Raw genomic sequence first — 17,075 nt, 5'->3', positions numbered from 1 at the left:
TCACTTTGTTTTGGCAATCGTCTGTGATATTATCTAAAGTGATAAGGTTATTCATATTCTTGAAATCAAATTTGTGCTTCATGTTATAAGGTTGAAACAAAAGTTTTGCTTGCGAATGCTAATTGTTCCTCGCAATACTTCATTGATTGGTCCCTTAAAGGTAGGGTTAAATTCATTCAATCAACATATGATATAAGCATTCAAATTGATCTCAAAAGAAATAATAACCGATAGGTCTATAAAAGGGTGGATTAAAAAACTGTCTCACAGGCTCGCATAATAAGTCCTGAAGAAAGTATAATGACTCTGTAGCCCAAACAGCAAAGAAGGCACTGGTCAAAAACAGATTATACTCATCACTATATTTTACCATTTAAAGCAAACAAAAGTAATTAGGAAACATAGATCGAATAGCTTCTACAACAACAATCTTGAACTCATCTACTGTATCTCCATTCTAGGAACTTATGCCATTCTGAGACTAGGAGATATCAGATTAAGAAACTAAATCTGTTATAAAAAGCATTAGTTAAAGGAACAGCTAGTGAGTAGGTATACCCGCCTAGGTCCTGCAGAGCCTAAAGTGAGAGAGTTAGTAACCAAATAGGTTCACTCTATAAGTTGGCCAAGTCAGTTGGAGGGTTTGATCATAGGAGTTGGCATTTCCTTAGAATCTATCCAATCTGTTGATTTGAGACCCAACAGATTGGTGACTCTGCTGGGGAAAATCATTAAGACTCTGTTGCGGGATAGAACTCAGAAGAAAGAAATAATTTATGTCCTCTAAGAAAGAGGTGGTGACTCTGAATTAAAAATATCAATGCATGGAACGAGATCAGTCACGAAAGGACAATCTTTATCCCAGTTAGATTTCTCTCAACGGAAGAACAAAAACAAAGAATCCATGAATGTATCCATGAGAGAACGGTACAGTCAGTATAAATATGAAGGCAACCAACATTCACCTTTAAGAGAACAAGATGGAGCAACTACTTCAATCCCAGTGAATGAGGATTTGGTTGCAACATATAAAGCTCAGAAGGGGCGATGCCAAATTCCCCCTGGTTTCGAAAGTCACGAAGCACGGTCCAGACAAAACACACTGCTTTCATCAGGATCAGGTATGGCGGATCCTGCAGACAGATTTACAGATTTAACTAGACAGATGATGGAGGCAGCTGCTGAGATGAGAGATTCAGGAAGGACTCAGGAATGTCTGGAACTGTGTGCTAAATTAGGCATAAATGTTGGTGAGGATGACTTTAATAAAGATGTAAACAACTACAAGAAAAAATATGCTCAGGGAATGGGTAAAACAAAGAGTAATGATTTTAAGGCTTATGAGAATCCCCTGTTTGGTAACAAAAGGGATGATCATGTGCAATCAAGTGCACCACCAGTCCAGCCAAATTCACATACAAACTTCACTACTCATAATCAGTACCCACCTCCTGGTCAATTTCATAACCAACATCCACCCCCTAATCAGTTTCAATATCAACACCAGAATCAATACCCTCTTCCTTATCAAAATCAAATACCCTTATATGGTAATATGAACCAAAACTTTGGGAATCCTCATGGAGGGAATGGACTAATAAATATGGAGCAAATGAGGCAGTTTGATTTTTCAGGAATGATGGTGTACCCATATCCTATCCCAAATGAAATCAGGACAGCAATACCAAGATTCACAGGAAGTAATGCAGTTTCAGGTGAGGCTCATTGTAAAGCCTTTGATGCAGTAATTGAGGATTTTGGTTTACCATATGAAGATGTCAAGATCAGGTTGTTTATGCAGTCATTAATAGAAGATGCGAGAGATTGGTTTAGAACGTTGCCTGATGCATCCATCAGAAATCTTGCAGAATTCAAAGAATTGTTCCTTGAGCAGTATGGAGACCATAACAGCCCTGAGTTTGCTTTGCATGAAATCATTAGTATAAAGAAGGAGCAAAATGAATCAGTGATAGATTTTAACAAAAGATTTAACAGGGTTCTAAACAAAATCCCCAATAGGATGAAACCAGTACCTGAGGTGAGCATTTTGTATTATATCAATGCTTATGACAGTAAAACAAACTATGAGCTGAGAACCAGAAATCCTAGAGACCTCTGGGATGTTATGAAAGATGCCATTGTTATAGAAAACAACAGAAAGGCTGCTGGTAAAGTGGGAAAAAGAGAGGATGCAAGGTTGTACAATCCTAGAGCACCCAAGGCTAATAGAGATGAAGATAAGCTTGACAAAGTTTTAAATGCCCTAAAAGACTTATCTGTAAGGGTAAACAAAATAGAGAAACAACAATACTACCGTCCTGAGAGGCCCAGACTGCATGATATGCCTTATAACACTGCATGGAAGGATGGGAAACTAGTAGATAGGAACCACAGAGATAATCAACAAATTCCAGATCCTTTAAAAAGAACAGTAAATTATACTCAAGATGATGACATGTGGTGTTACGCTTGCAATATGCCACATGCTTCTTCTTTGTGTGCAGTAGCAAAAGGATTGCAAGAGGAGAAGGATAGTTATGAAGAACATGTGGATGATTCAACTGTTAACATGATATCATTTAGTCAGAAAGGAAGGTCAGATTCCATGAATATTGATCAATGCTCTGTCTTACCTGTGACCACCAGCAAAAATGAAAGTGTTAAGCTCATAATCCCTACTGAAGAAGAAAAAAGAAGAATTACAGCTTATGCCATTGCACAAGCAAAAAGGACTTATGATTTAAGGAATAGGGTGGTGAATCCAGAGCAAGGTAAACCTACTAGTCTTTTTATGAAAGAAACTGATGAGACACTCAAGCGAACAAACAAAGGAGCTAAGACTAAGGAGGTTGTACCAAAGAATAATAAGAAGGGTTCTGATGTTCAAAAGGAAGAAACAGTAAAACTCCCTTCAACACAACACTCTACTTCATTTGATATTTCAACTGCATTAACGCAATTAAAAGTTTCTGTCCCATTGATGGAAATAATGAGGTTTCCTGAGTACAGAGAAAAAACTTTGGAGATGATTTCAGGTATCTAGGAAGAGAAGGTAAACGAACAGAAACAAACAGGTGACAGTAATGAATAGATGGCCCCAGTTATATATTTAGGGTCCACTATAACCAAGAACCCAACACAAGTAGACCCATTTTATCTCACTTTGGTGATAAACAACAAGAAAATAAGGAATTGTATGATCGATTCAGGAGCAGCTATAAATGTCATGCCTGTTGGGGTGATGAAAGAACTGGGATTGGAAGTTGATACTACCTTTGGGAAATGCTATGCCATGGACAATAGATCAGTCCCAGTGGTTGGTATCATGAAGGATGTAGAGTTTAGATTAGCAGCCTGTCCGGAAGCATCATATAAAACAGATATTACAGTGGTAGATGTTCCTCCAAACTATGGAATGTTGTTGTCTAGACAATGGTCGAATCTGATTGGTGGATATGTACAGTTGGATTTGTCATATGCTACGATTCCAGTCAATGGGCAGGAAATAAAGATTGACAGGGAACCCCGGTCCACATATATCATAGAAGACATGGAAGAAACAGTGAACCAAATATGTTTTTTACAAACTGACATGGACAACTTCCAGGTACAGTTAACAAAACCTAAATTTAAAGAGTGGATCCCCATTGAGTCATGTCTAACTAAAAAGGATGATCAAATATGGAAAATGTTCTTTGATGGGTCTTGTAGCAAGGAAGGAAGTGGGGCTGGAATCCTTTTTATTTCACCCACAGGGGAAACTTACAAATATTCTTTCAAGTTGTTATTTGAGTGTACAAATAACATTGCCGAATATGAAGCCCTACTCACTGGTCTTAACATAGCAGTCAAACATGGAATCAAATTGATAAGTGTCTTTGGTGATTCAGAATTGATAGTCTCACAAGTAAAGGAAAAATATGCCTCAAAACACTTAAGACTGAAACAATACGGGAATGCTGTATGGGATACCATGGAGCTTTTTGATGCTTTTCAGATAAACTGGATAGATAGGTCGAAGAACATCATGGCAGATTTTTTAGCAAATATTGCATTAAAAGGCAATGATATAACGCTAACTGGGATATCTGAAGTAGAGATGAAAGTAAGACCATCTATTCCCGATAACTTGTATAATTGGCAAGTGTTTCAAGATGATGCAGATCTGCTGAACTTCTTATAGTGTGTTGATCATTATCAGACTCAAGCTATAAATTTTAATGACTTTGTGGAGAAAACTGAAGGTAAGGAAACTTTATTTGGACATGAAATTATACAACTAAAGTCAAATAAATTGCCAAGAGGCCTAGTAGCATTAGAAAGAACTTTTAATGCTCAAGATGTGATTGAAACCAAAGGGTCAGCTGTTAAAGAGAGTGATGTTGAACAAATCAACCTAGGGAATGAAGGAGCCCCTAGAAATGTTTTTATTGGAAAAAAATTAACTCCTGCTATGAGGCAGCAACTGATAATGTTGCTAAAAAGATACAAACATGTGTTTGCATGGTCTTATGAAGATCTCAAAGCTTACAGGGAAGATCTCTTTCAACATGAGATACCACTTAAACCAGAAGCTAAACCATTCAGACAAAAGCAAAGACCTATTAATCCAACATTGTTACCAAAAATGAGGGAAGAGATTATAAAGATGAAAGACGCGGGAATAATTGAACCATGTAGATATTCCACATGGGTTTCTAACTTGGTACCAGTCAGGAAGAAAAATGGGGATATTAGATTATGTGTAGACTTTAGGAATTTAAACATATCATCTCTAAAGGATAACTATCCATTGCCAAATATGGATAACATGCTGCAGAAGGTAACAGGGTGTGAGTTGCTGTCTATGATGGATGGATTTTCAGGTTACAATCAGGTGAAAGTTAGAGAAACTGAAAAATATAAGACAACCTTCACAACTCCATGGGGCACTTATGTCTATGCACGAATGCCATTTGGATTGACCAATGCTGGAGCTACTTTTCAAAGGGCAATGGATGTGGCTTTTGTAGAGTTGATTGATGTAATCATGGTAGTATACCAAGACGATCTGACTGCATACTCAAAGAAAGCTGATGATCATTGTGAACACCTTGAAAAGATATTTAAAAGGGCCTTAGAATATGGGATTTCCTTGAATCCTAAAAAATGCCACTTTGGTGTTGAAGAGGGAAAATTACTTGGACACATAGTATCCAAGGAGGGAGTAAGAATTGACCCTGAAAGGGTAGCAGCTATTAATGAGGTTCCCATCCCCCGAACTATCAAAGCCATTCAATCATTCTTGGGACAAATTAATTTTGTGAGAAGATTTATTTTGAATTTTGCAAACATAGTAAAACCTATAGTAAGGATGTTAAAAAAAGAGGCCCAGATAGATTGGACCGAAGAAGCAATTGATTCCTTTGTGGCAATCAAAAGGGCAATTTCCGAGGCACCAGTATTAATTTCCCCAGATTTTGGTAAACCTTTTATAATATTCTCATTCGCCTCTTGTCACACTATAGCAGCAGTGTTGTTATAGAAAAATTCAGAAGGGTATGAGCAGCCCATCGCATACTTTAGCAAGTCTTTGAGCCCTTCAGAAGTAAAATATGAACTGAATGAAAAGCAAGCTTATGCTTTGGTCAAAGCAGTGAAACAATTTAGACCATACTTAGTAGGGCCTGAAGTTATAGCTTATGTCCCCAATGCAACAGTAAAAGATATCTTCAGACAGACTGAGGTCACGGGCAAAAGATGTAAATGGATCAATCAGATACAAGAATTTAACATTGAGCTCAAAATTTCATAGGTTATCAAAGGACAAGGGTTGGCCAAACTCATGACAGGAACTGAAATTGAGGAATCTGGTGTGAATCAGGTTGGATGGGAAGAAGCCAACTTCAGTATTGAGAGAACAGCATGGTACACTGATATCATATACTACCTTAAGCACATGAAATGTCCAGATGGTATGACTGATAATCAGAAGAGAGCTTTGAAGTTAAAATCAGCAAGATATGTAAGTATCAATGGGGACTTATATTGGAAAAATAGAGATGGGATATTATTATTATGTCTAGACAACTGCCAGGCAGACAAGGTTCTTCATGAAATGCATGATGGGGTTTGTGGTGGTCATTTCTCGACCAAGACTACAACACATAAAATATTGAGAGCTGGATATTATTGGCCATGTGTCTTCAATGATTCTTATAGATATGTCAGAAAGTGTGAAGCTTGTCAAAAGTTTTCAAACAAAACAAAGTATCAAGGATCACTCCCATTGAGACCAATGTTGGCTGAGGAACCATTTCAACAATGGGGAATAGACTTTATAGGGGAAATATCAGAAAAATCCAGTGGAGGACACAGATGGATATTGGTCGCTACAGACTATTTTACCAAATGGGTGGAGGCAATACCCACCAGACAGGCCACTAGCAAAGTGGTGATAAAATTCTTAATGGAGAACATTATTTCTAGATTCGGTGTCCCTGCAAGGATCATCTCAGACAATGGCATGTCCTTTAGATCAGAAGAATTCAACACTTTTTGTGGAGAATATGGCATTAAGATATCACATTCTTCTCCCTACCACCCTCAAGGGAATGGACAAGCTGAATCTAGCAACAAGAATATCCTAAAGATCATTAAAAAGATGTTGGGACAGAACAAAAAAGCATGGGATTCAAAGTTGAATCTTGCACTGTGGGCAGATAGGATAACTGTGAAGAAATCTACAGGAAAGTCTCCATTTGAATTGGTTTATGGCAAAATGGCCAGACTACCTTTGGATAATCTCTTGCCTGTATATAGATTCATGATTCAAGAAGAGATAGATGTTGAAGATCCATCACAAGAAAGGATAATGCAGTTAGTAGAACTTGATGAAGTCAGGGCAGAAGCTCAAAAGCAGAATGTCAGGATTCAAAATCAAATGAAGAAGTTATATGACAAGAGGACATCAAATAGAAAATTTTGTGTAGGTGATTGGGTTTTAATGTGGAATGCCAGGAGTCAAGACAAAGGCAAGCATGGTAAATTTGAAGCCTTATGGATCGGCCCATATGTGATCATAGATAAAAAAGGGGAGGATTCTTATTTGCTTCAAAATGCAACAGGGGAGGTCCAAGAATTGCCAGTACATGGGCAATTCTTAAAGAACTTCTTTTTCTGAACATACTATATCACATGTACAGTAGATTAGGATCCATTTCCATTGTAAATACCATCATATATCTGCGCTAATCAGAGATTCTGAATTCTTGAAGACATATTCAATATGACTCCATCCTCAGTCAGAGCCGCTGTTGGACACTATATTTGAAAATAAAAAATATATATAAAAAAATGTATATTTCCATAGGCGTAAAGACTAAAAGATGTTTCGGCTAGCAACTTGTATCGAGCACTCCGAAAGAAGTTTCATCGAAAGAGTATTTTCATTGAAATAAAGTATATAAAGCGCCAAGCAAAAATACTTTGGCAAAAAGTCACCTTCGATGGATACAGAAAACCGCTCATCGATACTCCAAGTTTCATCGAAAGATGAAAAACAAAAGGCAAAAAGGTAAAAGGTGATTTCAAAGGAATATAACTACCGAAGAAACTCATAAAGCATTCATCGAAATGCAAGATCTCATCGATGACATGATGTCGAACAAAAGAAAAAGTGTTTCATCGATAAAGGAGGATATCGATGGAAAAGGACTGTCGATGAACATACATGAGCCTTCACCGAAGAAAGGAACTCATCGAAAGAATGATTTCGATGAATCTTGTGAGTGACCTATCGAAAAAGAGGTCTATCGATGAAAGAAAGATTTCGATGAGTCTTGAAGGTGGCTTCTCGACATGGGCTATTCACCGAAAGAATAGTATCGAAGAGAATGGGATTTCGACGGAAGATTTAAACACTCGGCCGAAGACAAGGGTTTCATCGATAACTTGAAATACGATCACTTTGGTCGAACTGTACTTCCCGCGAAAGAGATAAAGGCCCAAGTGAAGAATGTCACATCTGCAATTAAGTTTAAACACTTGAGTAGCCGTTGTAGACGCAGAACATTAACTGTGCACAAGTTGCCCATACGATTACAGTTGAACTGATTGAATTTTCATAAGAACCAGATCAATGCTAAAAGACTGAAAATTACGAAGAACTTGTGGAAACTTGTGAACGACAGTCAGAAGAGCTGGACATTTCTCCAAGTAAGTGTTGTCTCTCATATTTGCTGTAATCATGGAACCTTCGTCTTCTTCTTCTAAAAAGAGTAGGAAAGGAAAAGAACTAAACCCTGAAGAGAAGCCCAAGAGACAAAAGAAAGAAGGGAGAGCTCTGACATAGGATTTGTTAGACCAGTGTCCCTCATCTAGTGTAAGGTCTAAAAAAATCAAAAGTGAAGAAGAAGGATTGGAGGATAGATTTGAAAATCTAGGAGACATTTGGACTGAAATCAGAGGACATGAATTATTCTTGTTTAGCTACAAAGGAAGGGATGCTCCCGAGCCCATATGTAATCTATGGAAGAAGAACTTAGGGAAATTGGTAGTCCCGAACGTGTTTGTAGATATTGAATTAATGAAAGCTCTGGTAGATTGTTATAATCCGAGAACCAAAACCATATGCAATTACAGAGGGAATCCATTAGTAGTGATTAACAAACAAACTATTGATATGGTATTTGATTTAGACTGGGAGGTGGAGGAGAGTATTGATATGAAGAAACTTTCACAAGAATTCTTTAGTCTGGAAAACATCTACAGGACTTGGAGACTACCTATTCACCGTCCAAAAGTGGGTGGGTCATTTGTTCCGTTCAGCAAAGATGACAAGGTACCGTTTGATGTCAACCACTTCCATCCATATTTCAAATATACATATTATGTTGCAGCCCAAGTATTAGGCCTAGAGGCTCATCCACTCATGGATATTGGGGTTATGGTTCTGTGTGCTGACTTACAGTCAAAAGACCCTAGGTCATTTGATTTTGCCACTTATGTTGCAGATGCCTTAAATCATGGGTTGGAAAAATTGAAAGGGGATCTTGTGAATGTTCATTTTTCATTGTACTCCTTGTTAATGCATATCATTCTTTATTGTGGACAAGAGATTAACTTCTGGTCAGATGATTTCTGCATTAGATCTTATGATAAGAATGGTTTGAGGAAGCCAGTTCAGTTATGGGTTTCTGCATGGGACCAGAGGTTCATGAACAACCAGCACTGGCACTTTCAAGAATATTTTGTGAAACCTCTTAGTGCAGCTTTTGGGCAACACAGGGATTACACTTTGTCCCCTGAAATCAAGAGATTCCTCAGACCAAAGGACTTCTCTCTAGAGTCACAGATTGATCATAATTGGGGTGATTGGTATTTCCATGATAATCACACAGAAATCAGGGTATTTGGATATGAAGGGAAACCCCACATGCTTCCAATTACAGTGCCAAACAGGGTGGCTAGCCTGGAGATTATAAGACAATTGTCTATTGTCAGTGCTAAACACCTAGCAGATTTCGGTAAACAATCCATCGTTCCAGGTTTATTGGTTTTCTCTGATTTCATTGTTAAAAGTTCAAAAAGTTATCATTTACTGCAGAATAAGTTAGACTATTATGGCATGACTCTGGGTGAGCCTAGAGAGAACTTTGATCCCGAAGGGTACATCAAAACTGCCAGAGCGTCACAAAAAATCAAAGCTGGAATACATGTAGCCAAGATGCCAGATGACCTGATTAAAAATCTTGAAAGAGAAGAGGCCAAAGCTTTGAGAGAAAAGAGTGAGTTAGTTTGGGAGGCCTACAAATGGAAAAGGGCAAGGGGAATGACAGATGGAGATCTAATTGGAAATCTCCAAGATCCTTTGGAAGTGGCTAAAAGGCTGCTTCAACATGAAGCTGAGATCATGCATAGAGTGCCCTCGCAATTCCTTCATTTCATTAATACTGAGAAGGATAGTCAACCCTTAGCTCACATGTCACCAAAATCGACTGCTAGTAGTATCCCTGCTGATTCTCCTAGAGAAGATTATCCTCCTGGTTTTGAAGCAGAAATGAATATGGACACTGGTGAAATTAATATTAAGGATGTCGTCGATATAAGGATGACTGAACATGAAGATTTTGTTGCTGATGATGGATTCGCCTCTTCTAGGGAATTCCTCTCATTTTTATACCAATACAAAGGAGCTCATGTAAAACGAAGCATGGCTGGGAGACCAGAGGAAGAACAGATGAAGAAATTGCAGGATGAGATTGATGTCCTCATGAAAGATATGACTCCTGAGAAAGGGAGGAAATTACTAAAAGAGGCCGGTGTAATCATCTTTTCTGGTTGGGATATAAACTCAGCACTTCTTTTTGATGGATTCCTCAAAAAACAAGACTTGAATCAACAGGTGTTGCCTCAGGAGATAGACAAATTATTCCTAGGCTCTGGATATGATCCTGACAAGAAAGCTCTCCTACAATGGGCATTATATCCAAAAGGGAAGAGGCCTATCATTTTGGACATTGAAGAAACCTTTGGGCACCTCATGGTTCATCAGGTTGGAAAGAATGACCCTAGGGTCACTGCTAAACTAAAATTGGATGTTGCTAGATTGAACCTGGACTAGACAGAATTTTTGGTCAGAGAGAACGTCACATACAAGGGGTTGTATGAAAAATCTAAAGAGGAGAATCAAAAGTTGCAAGCAAAAATATTGCAACTAGAGACAGGGACTCCTATAAGCGAATACACCTCATACCCCACGGGACGTAGCTTGGACGATGTCTCTGATGCTCTGTACTGGAAGTATCAAGCAGAAAAAGCCAATAAATGTGCAGAAGGTATCCAACAAAGGATGGACAAACTGGTCAATGATATCATCAGACATCGGTTTAACACCATGCTCTTGCAAGTTGAACCATACTGGAAAGTATATAATGGAACAATAAAGGCGTTAACAGAGCATGAGAGATTAAAAGCTCGACTGCATGAAGTACTGAATAATGTCGATGCCATGACACCAGAGGAAAAAACTGAGGGGACTGCGTATATGGAGAATCATGTTAAGCTTGAAGATACACTGAGAAGAGATCTGAAGGAATTGGATGATGAGAAACCTGTCGGAATGCCCTCTGTTTACAAAGAAGGAGAAGTGATATCGCTGGAAGATTTGCAAAAAGAGCTCATCAGCGTCAAGGATTGGGCCTTGTCAGAAATAGATCGAAGTAAGGATATGGCCCCTACTGTCAACCAGATGATATTCAAATATCTTTCGCAGGGAGATGAATTGAAGAAACAGAGTGCTCGAATCAAAACCTTCAAGGACGATGATTACATTCATCATTTAGGACTTCTAAATCTCTTTTTGCTTAAGTTTGTTAGAAGCACTCAGACTAACGATTAGTATTTCGAAAAGTCGTGTCTCTTCATGAAAAGCCTTCATCCTCATATATATATGAGAATGATTTTTGTAATGTGAGGGGGGACGAAAAAAAAATACACAATAAGAAGATGGCGATGTATGACAGCCTGTAAGTTTTACAAACTTCAATGGAATACATGCTATGAACTGTTATTTTTCTTTGCATATGTGTTGTGGATTATTTCACTTTGTTTTGGCAATCGTCTGTGATATTATCTAAAGTGATAAGGTTATTCATATTCTTGAAATCAAATTTGTGCTTCATGTTATAAGGTTGAAACAAAAGTTTTGCTTGCGAATTGTAATTGTTCCTCGCAGTACTTCATTGATTGGTCCCTTAAAGGTAGGGTTAAATTCATTCAATCAACATATGATATAAGTATTCAAATTGATCTCAAAAGAAATAATAACCGACAGGTCTATAAAAGGGTGGATTAAAAAACTATCTCACAGGCTCGCATAATAAGTCCTGAAGAAAGTATAATGACTCTGTAGCCCAAACAGCAAAGAAGGCACTGGTCAAAAACAAATTACACTCATCACTATATTTCACCATTTAAAGCAAACAAAAGTAATTAGGAAACATAGATCGAATAGCTTCTACAACAACAATCTTGAACTCATCTGCTGTATCTCCATTCTAGGAACTTATGCCATTCTGAGACTAGGAGATATCAGATTAAGAAACTAAATTTGCTATAAAAAGCATTAGTTAAAGGAACAGCTAGTGAGTAGGTATACCCGCCTAGGTCTTGCAGAGCCTAAAGTGAGAGAGTTAGTTACCAAATAGGTTCACTCTATAAGTTGGCCAAGTCAATTGGAGGGTTTGATCATAGGAGTTGGCATTTCCTTAGAATCTATCCAATCTGTTGATTTGAGACCCAACAGATTCAAAAGTATGATGCAGGTTGCAAAAATCTATTGGAAGACATACACTGGAATAGTCAAAGCTGTGAAAGAGCATGAAAGGGTCAGGTCTCGGTTGGAAGGCTTGATGAATGACAACAATCTGATGAATCCAGGTGAGAAAATTGAAGCCAAGGCTCACTTGAAGTCCCATGATGAACTGGAAAATCAATTAAGGAAAGAGCATCATAGGCTGGACGATGGGAATGCCCCTAGGGTGCCCTCTCTTTACAGTAATGGTGAGTTAGTATCGTTGGAACAGTGGAAACAAGAGTTCAGTAATGAGAAGAATCGAGCAGTAGCAGAGTTCGATCGAGACAAAGATTTGTCACTTTGTGTTAACAATATTCTATCCAATCATTTCCAGACAGAAAGTGACATGAGGACACTAAACAATGACATTCTAATGTATAAAGATGATAAGTACATTGAACACATAGGAATGCTGAACTTGTTTATCTTCCAGTTTGTTAACAAATGTGCTAATTAATAGTTATGTGTTGAAAAGCCACGATGCTTGGTGACAATGTATACCCTCATATAAATGAGGGAATTTTTGTAACAATAAGGATCATTAGAGAAGAAGTAGAATATAGCCTCAGGCTTACTATTGTACCATTTTGTGAACATACATAATATAATCAATCATCTTTCCTTTGTGTATATGTTGTGGATTACTGCATCTTTCTGTAGGCAGTTGCTTGTGATATTATCTAAATGAGATAAGGTTACTTGTGTTCTTCCAGTAAAACTCTGTGTTTCATATTGTGGATTTGAATAAAAGATTTACTTACGAATATAGTTTTGTATATAGTGCGCATGCATATTATCTCAACCATGGTGCAGCTGCATATGTATATAGTTTTGTTTATAGATGGAAAGCCTGAGGTTCAATGTTGAACTTGGTTGCTCTGATACCATATGTAATATTCCATTAATTCTATACTTAAAGAAAATAAATTGTGATCTATATTAAGATAAAAAATTGAGCATTTCAAAATAAAACATAACTACTACAGTTGAAGGAGAAAACTAACTAAATGTTCTTCAACATAATAAGAATCTAACTAATTTATCTAAAAGGAAGGTAATATTTTAACGATAAAAAACATTGAACAGATATTATTAAGCTAATCAATATGAGAAAGGAATTCAAATGGCAAGTTTCATTTTTGAAGGAAGAGATAAAGGTTCAGAGGTTACTGTTATCACTATTTAAAAAATGGGTATTCTTTTCCATAATTGGCTAAGTCTATGAAATTCTTGGGTTTGGTATGGCCTTGTGACTTCTATTGCTTTAGGTCCTAAAGAGGGTTTAGGGTTTAGGTTTAATCACTTTCAATATGTTTGAGAAAAAACCCTTATAATTCTATTTCTGTGTTACTTTATTCACTTAAGTAATGGGTCCTTTTGTCATGCAAAGTGTTCCCCCCATTGTTTTTTACCTAGGCGATCCTTTTAAATGTTTTAATTTTTATTCGCCTTTAAATTGCCTTTTCTAATGACAGTCGGGCCTTGTAATTGTCGCACAACTCTCAGTCAATTAGATGGCCTGCGTGGATTCACGAACTCAACATGCCCGAAAGTTACCTATCGCATAGTAGCGAAAAGGTTTGGCGGGACCCAGCGATAAGGACTTCTTTCTTGGCTAAAAGCATTCTATCGAAGTATCTAAGATTCAAACAATATCGATGAGACCCAGCGATGTCTCATCGATATAAAAGGGGCATCGAAGAAAGCAAATGCTGATGAACTTCAAAAAGGACTCATCGAAGACAGTAACTCCATCGATAAAAGATATCGAGGAAAGTGGAGATGGTTCTCATCGACAAGAAAAGGTCTTTGAGGATATAACACTATCGGTGCAAAAAGACTCACCGAAAGGGATGGTCCCACCAACAAAAGGTATCGAAGAAAGAAGAGGTGGCCCCCACTGATGAGAAAAGGCTTTTGAAGAAACAATATCATTGATGCAAGATAAAGAAGATTCATCGAAAGAAGCATTCTCATCGAAAAAGTGATATCGATAAAACAAAAGAAAACTACATTGATGAATGATATCGATAAGGATATGAGTTTTGATGGGAGGAAAAAAGAAGTCATCGAAGTCCAAAGTCTCTTTGACATGAAACCCGACGGACAACAAAAAGATTTCGATGAGAATGAGTTTCGAGGAGACTAAAATGCATGTCTCTGATACACATGGTTTAATCGATAGAAGCCATCTCTATTTGGAAGAAATCATCATTTTCATTGATACCGTAATAACCCATAAGTTATCGAACAACTCTAAAAGCATTCTATCAAAGTATCTAAGATTTGAACAGTATTGATGAGACCCAGCGATGTCTCATCGATATAAAAAGGGCATCGAAGAAAGTAAACGCCGATGAACTTCAGAAAGGACTCATCGAAGATAGTAACTCCATCGATAAAAGATATTGAGGAAAGTGGAGATGGTTCTCATCGACAAGAAAAGGTCTTCGAGGATATAACACTATCGGTGCAAAAAGACTCACCAAAAGGGATGGTCCTGTTATCATTGTTTTAAAAATGGATGTTCTCAGTCCATAAATGGCTAGGTTTTTTGAAAATTCTATGTCTGGTACGCCTGTGTTCTTTCAATTTGTTTTAAATCCTAAGGGGTTTAGGGTTTAGGTTTTAAGTCGCTTCAATACCTGAGAAAAGCCCTTTTGGTTTCTAATTTGGCGTTACTTTATTCACTTAAGCAATGGGTCCATTTATCATAAAAGTGTTCTCCCCTTGTCATTTACCTAGGCGGTCCCTTTAAATATTTTATTCTTGTTTGCTTTTAATTTGCCTTTTCTAATGTCCGTCGGGCCTTATAAGTATCATGCAATTTTCTATTGATCTGACGACCCGCGTTGATTCGCGACCAAAAAGTGCTTGAAACTTAGTTTCTGCGAAGTAGCGAAAGGCGAAGGTGGACCCAGCATATAGGTTTGGACCAAAGCTAAACACCGATCAAGTTTCATCTGATCGGACGGATGACATGGTTTCGTGAGATCAAGCTGAACGTGTTTTAACCTTCATGAAGTGGTGAAAGAATTTAGCGGGTCCCGGAGATAAGCGGTCTTCTTTGGTTAAAGAATGATCGGGTTAGAAAAAGATCAATGGCTCACGTTAATTCGCGGCCGCAAGCCAAACGAAGTATAATGTTCATGAAGTCATGAAAGATAGGTGGAATTCACACAAACGTGGCATAACAGCTGCTGCTTTTTGTAGAGCTCGATAGCAATGTGTCGAATGCCATGTGGCTCTAAAAGTGGTTGAGGGCCCACCTAAGGTGTAACCAGCAGTTATGTGGGCATAGTAAAAGGGAACACGTGGCGGATTAAGGGTGGAAACAAAAGGAGTTTCCAGGGCTAATGGCCGACTGCCATGTGGCGTTTATTAACCGAAGAACAAGTGGGGTAAGTAATTCCCGGGTAAAGGGCCCACTTAAAAGGCATTCATCTCAAGATTGATCCAACGCTTCTCCTTGTTTCGTGGCCCTAAGATGCCTGCATCTTAACCTCAGCAAAATGGCGAAAACCGTTAGCCGTCAAGATGAGGCGCGGTTAATTAAATGGATTGACAGTCCCGGCTGCAGTTAAAGGCTGGGTGATTTGAGTTTGATCTAACGCTTGGCGTGGCCTCGCGAAGGAAAAGTGAATGACTATTAAAGTCCACGAAGTGGCAAAAAGGAGGTAGGGCCCAAAACTAAAGCAAAGAGATCAAATGGAGATAAAGGTGATGCAAGTTCTCGTGATCCAACAGCCAGCGTTGTTTCGTGAAAGAAAAGAGCACGAGTTTTATGTTCTACGAAATAGTAAAAGAGTCAAACAGAGGAAAGACTTAGAGGAATTATGACCCGTTGGAACCAGTTTTGAATTAGATTTGGCGAATTCAATTCTGAAAAGAAAGCCGAAGCATGCGGAGTTAATTTCTAAAACTTAAATGCCAACTTGTCCTTTTTGAGTCTGCATCAATTTGATTGCTAAGTATTGTTTCATCGAAGTTTGTTGTAGGGCAAATTGTTGCAGAGTGATTTTATTCAGGCGAATAATCAGCTTTCTTGTGCTTTTCTTCATAACTCTTGGTTTGTTCTCAAATACTGTTGTGTGAATTAATTCATTAGAGGTCTGTGCTAGTTGCTAGTGGTATAATTGTTTGACCAGAATGGCACCTAGAAGAGAATTGACAGGGAAGGTGAATTACCAGGACCAAAATATCTGTGATGATTTTTTAGAGCAATTAACCATGTCCACCAATGCTGGGGCTAAGGCCAAAGAGCTAGTACCTAAGAACCCTCGTCTAAAACTTGGAGATGGCCTTTATGATAAGGGTAATTGGTTGAGGGACCCTGAAATAGGATTGTCAGGCTTAGGACTCTTCAAAGTTATTTTTGGGCAGAGGAATTCCCCAGCTCCTTTGAATGGCATATGGGAGTAGGATGTAGGAAAGCTTGTGGTCCCAGGTATTTTTATGGATGTAGATCTATTAGCCTTGATTGCACTGAATTATGACTCTGTGGCAAGATGCATCAGGAACATAAAGGGATCAGTCTTGATTGAGATAAATGAAGATGAATTCAGGAAAGTGTTTAAACTTAGTGAGTCCTCCAATTTGTTAGAACCTATTGACTTTGAGTCATTATCCCAGGTTTACAACACACAAAGGGATCATCTTAGAAGTGGCCCATTCAAAGAATTCTTTTTAAAGATAGGGGGGTTAACAGTTGTAGGCCCCAACAAAATGGAACCATTCT

The sequence above is a fragment of the Cryptomeria japonica genome, chromosome 11 (genome assembly GCF_030272615.1).
Source record: "Cryptomeria japonica chromosome 11, Sugi_1.0, whole genome shotgun sequence".
NCBI classification, from domain to species: domain Eukaryota; kingdom Viridiplantae; phylum Streptophyta; class Pinopsida; order Cupressales; family Cupressaceae; genus Cryptomeria; species Cryptomeria japonica.
Note: the sequence above shows the minus strand (reverse complement) of the source record.